Genomic DNA, 5,100 nt, shown 5'->3' with positions numbered 1-5,100 from the left:
AATGCCCAGGACGGAAAAGACTGCACAAAGTTGTGAACACTGCCCAGTCCATCATGGCTCTGACCGCCCCACCATCAAAGGGACTTACAGGAGTCACTGCCTCAAAAAGGCAGCCAGCATCATCAGAGACCGATACCACCCTGGCCACACACTCATTTCATCTCTGCCATGAGGAAGAAGGTACAGGAGCCTGAAAACTAATGTCCAGGTTCAGGAACCGCTTCTTCCCTGCAGCCATCAGGCTATTAAACACCACAACCTCAAATAAGCTCTGAACTACAATAGACTATTATTATTATTGCACTATTGTTTGGGTTTTTGAGTATGTGTGTATGCGTATATATATATGTACACACACTCCGATCAGCTAAAATATTATGACCACTGACAGGTGAAGTGAATAACATTGATTATCTTGTTTCAATGGCACCTGTCAAGGGGTGGGATATATTAGGCAGCAAGTGAACAGTCAGTTCTTGAAGTTGATGTGTTGGATGCAGGGGAAATGGGCAGGAGTAAAGACCTGAGCGACTTTGACAAGGGCCAAATTGTTATGGCCAGACAACTGGGTCAGAGCATCTCTGAAATGGCAAGGTTTGTGGGGTGCTCCCGGTCAGCAGTGGTGAGTACCTACCGACAGTGGTCCGAGGGACAAACCACAAACCGGCGACAGGGTGTTGGGCACCCAAAGCTCATCGATGCGCGAGGGCAACGAAGGCTAGCCCCTCTGGTCCAAACCGACACAAGGTCTACTGTGGCACAAGTCACAGAAAATGTTAATGGTGGTCACGGGAGGAATGTGTCACAATACACAGTGCATCGCACCCTGCTGTGTATGGGGCTGCACACGGAGGACCAACAGAATATTAGGCAGGTGGTCATAATGTTTTGGCTGATCCGGTGTATATAGCATAAAGCATTTAAGAAGCTTTCAGATAGACGTTTGGATATGCAGGGAAAGGAGGAATGTGGATCATGTGCAGATAGAGGAGATGAGTTTAACTTAATCATGTTACGCACAGACACCAGGGCCCAATGTATGTATTGTTGCAGCAGATCCTTCAGCAGCCCACAAGCCTTGCCGTTTCAGAGATGCTCTGACCCAGATGTCAGGCCATAACAATTTGGCCCTTGTCAAAGTCGCTCAGGTCTTTACTCCTGCCCATTTCCCCTGCATCCAACACATCAACTTCAAGGTCCCACATAGATTAGTGGGCAAAATTAGGGCACATGGTATTGGGGGTAGGGTACTGACATGGATAGAAAATTGGTTGACAGACAGAAAGCAAAGAGTGGGGATAAATGGGTCCCTTTTGGAATGGCAGGCAGTGACCAGTGTGGTACCGCAAGGTTCGGTGCTGGGACCCCAGCTATTTACGATATACATTAATGACTTAGACGAAGGGATTAAAAGTACCATTAGCAAATTTGCAGATGATACTAAGCTGGGGGGTAGTGTGAATTGTGAGGAAGATGCAATAAGGCTGCAGGGTGACTTGGACAGGTTGTGTGAGTGGGCGGATACATGGCAGATGCAGTTTAATGTAGATAAGTGTGAGGTTATTCACTTTGGAAGTAAGAATAGAAAGGCAGATTATTATCTGAATGGTGTCAAGTTAGGAGGAGGGGGAGTTCAACGAGATCTGGGTGTCCTAGTGCATCAGTCAATGAAAGGAAGCATGCAGGTACAGCAGGCAGTGAAGAAAGCCAATGGAATGTTGGCCTTCATAACAAGAGGAGTTGAGTATAGGAACAAAGAGGTCCTTCTACAGTTGTACCTGGCCCTGGTGAGACCGCACCTGGAGTAGTGTGCAGTTTTGGTCTCCAAATTTGAGGAAGGATATTCTTGCTATTGAGGGCGTGCAGCATAGGTTCACTAGGTTAATTCCCGGAATGGCGGGACTGTCGTATGTTGAAAGGCTGGAGCAATTAGGCTTGTACACACTGGAATTTAGAAGGATGAGGGGGGATCTTATTGAAACATATAAGATAATTAGGGGATTGGACACATTAGAGGCAGGAAACATGTTCCCAATGTTGGGGGAGTCCAGAACAAGGGGCCACAGTTTAAGAATAAGGGGTAGGCCATTTAGAACGGAGATGAGGAAGAACTTTTTCAGTCAGAGAGTGGTGAAGGTGTGGAATTCTCTGCCTCAGAAGGCAGTGGAGGCCAGTTCGTTGGATGCTTTCAAGAGAGAGCTGGATAGAGCTCTTAAGGATAGCGGAGTGAGGGGGCATGGGGAGAAGGCAGGAACGGGGTACTGATTGAGAGTGATCAGCCATGATCGCATTGAATGGCGGTGCTGGCTCGAAGGGCTGAATGGCCTACTCCTGCACCTATTGTCTATTGTCTTTCTGGCCTGGGCCTCCTCCATTGTCGGAGTGAGGCCCAGCACAAATTGGAGGAACAGCACCTCATATTTCACTTGGGCAGCTTACACCCCAGCAGTATGAATGTTGACCTCTCAAACTTCAAGTAACCCTTGCTTTCCCTCTCTCTCCATCCCTCCCCCTTCCCAGTTCTCTGACCAGTCAGTCTCTGACTACAACTTGTTTGCTTTGTTGTTACCTTCTCCCAGCTAACAATGATCTAGTCTACATTCTGCACAGTCCTCCATTTGTCCTGTTTTCACACCTTACACTTCCTTATCTAAACACTTTCTTATCTATGTACCCCCCTCTCCCCTGACATCAGTCTGAAGAAGGGTCTCCACCTGAAATGTCACTTATTCCTTCTCTCCAGATTCTGCATGACCCACTGAGTTACTTCAGCATTTTGTGTCCATCTTAATTTCTTTTTATATTTGCCTGTGATCCATGTTTAATCTGGTGACTGCCTTCATTCTTCAAGTCAATTGATGCAGATTCACCAAATATTATTTTAAAATATTTAAATGATGGTGGATTTGATGATAAATTGATTGGTCCTAGATTACAAAAACACCATATTGACTCCAATCTATAATTCTGTACACTATTCCATCTCGCAAAACATAACAAAACGGAGTCGTGCAGAAACAGGGGCATCGAACAAATTATACTGTACTTCAAAAGCTAATGGAATTTAAAGAATTCAAAAGAGCCTGAAGGGTCTCGACCCCAAATGTCACCCATTCCTTCTATCCAGAGATGCTACCTGTCCCACTGAGTTACTCCAGCATTGTGTGTCTACCAAAGGAATCTAGTCAGACTATTATTTAAATAGAGACAGATTTCAAAGTGCATTAGGAGATACAAGGAACTACAGATGCTGATTTACAAAAAAAGGCACAACATGCTGGAGTAACATTCTCCAGAGATGTTGCCTGACCCACTGAGTAAGTAAAGCATACCAAACATCTGAATGTTCTTATGCACAAATAATGCAACAAGTATTTAGGGAGGCAAATGGCATATTGGGCTTTATTGCAACGAGGAATGTGGTTTAGAAACAGGGAATGTAGTGTACAGGGTACTGGTAAGTCCACACCTAGAGTATGGGGAATAAATTTGGTCTCCTTACTTAAAGGACACACAAACATTGGAGGATGTCCAAAAGAAAGTCACTAGGTTAATTCGGAGACCAAAATTGCACACAATACTCCAGGTGCAGACCAGATTTAGGTCAAATATGGGTAAATGGGATTAGTTTAGATGGGCATCTTAGTTGACATGGACGATTTGGACCAAGACGCCATTTCTGTGTTGTACAATAGTGATGTATAGAAGATTCGAATAGGGCAGGTGCTGAGATGTTTCCACTAGTGGGAGAAACTCAAATAAGAAAACTTAATCGCAACGGAGCAGGTATTTAAAACAGAGGTGGGTAGGAATCTCTTCTCAAAGGGTGGGGAGGGTAAATCTGTGATTCTTTATCCTGGAGGATTGTATATGCTCAATGGAGATAGAAGAATGGGTATGTTTTGTAAGATTAGTGCAATGAGGGCTCTGGGGAAATGGCACGGGTGGATCAGCTCGTGTTGAATGGCAGTGCAGGATTGAGGGGGCTTTTGGCTGACTTCTGCTATTTACTTGTCCTTTTAAGAGCTGCCGCACTGCCAATGGCTGAACGTGCTCATTTGTAACAAGACTAATGAGGGAATACCCTAAAATAGATTCATCATAAAGTGCCACAAAAGAGATGCATATATAATTTCATCAGGAAACCAGGCCAAGTTTCCCTGTGACAGAGGTAATTAACTTGCATTGCTTTTACAACCAGAATAATTGTCAAATGTAAGCTTGGGACTTTATTCTTGAGAGTGCAGGAAGCTGAGGGGTTATCTTAGAGAGGTGTATAAAATAATGAGTGGAATTGATGGGGTGAATGCCGTCTTTTACCCGGGATAGAGAGAATTTAAAAAACATGGGTTTAAGGTGAGAGGGGAAGGATTCAATATGAACCAAAGGGGTAACTTTTTCTTTCAGAAGGTGGCGCGTATTTGAAACAGGCTGCCAGAGGAGATAGCTGTAACAGCATTTAAGGTACCTGGATAAGAAAAGGTTTAGAGGGATATCGACCAAACACAGGAAATGGGACTAGCTGAGATGGGACATCTTGATCAGCATGGGCAAGTTGGGCCGAATAACCCATTTCCATGATGTCTGACTATAATCAAATCACTGATCTTAAATGCTTGTAGATCAAACAAATTCTAAACTGTGAAGCTAGGTTAAAAAAATTGAAACTTGGAAGATGGTTAAAATATGAAAAGTATTTTAAATTATTGGAGACAAAAAGTATAAATTTCTCCATGCAGTTCATTGTAGTAAACTGCATGCAGTCACTTGAAGGGGAAGTGTTCTCTCTCTGCTTCAAACCATGTACCAGATATTTACTGTGTAATATTAAATGTCTAAGGAAAAACTTACAATTAAGTCTAGTTTGAATGTAATAAAAACACTGCAATAAATACTAAAGAGTAATAGTTTAGCAGAGTTTTTAAACTTAGAGATGCCGCACAGAAACAGGCCCTTCGGCCCAAATCGTCCATTGGCTCACCCGCACGCTCGTTCCATGTCCTGGATGCTGCCTGACCCACTGAGTTACTCCAGCACTTTGTTTTGTTTTTTTAAGCAGTAGGTTTTACTGTATTTACTTCCAAGACCATTGCTGAAGAA

Source organism: Rhinoraja longicauda, chromosome 6 (genome assembly GCF_053455715.1).
Source record: "Rhinoraja longicauda isolate Sanriku21f chromosome 6, sRhiLon1.1, whole genome shotgun sequence".
Lineage (NCBI taxonomy): Eukaryota > Metazoa > Chordata > Chondrichthyes > Rajiformes > Arhynchobatidae > Rhinoraja > Rhinoraja longicauda.
This window is presented reverse-complemented; position numbering follows the sequence as displayed.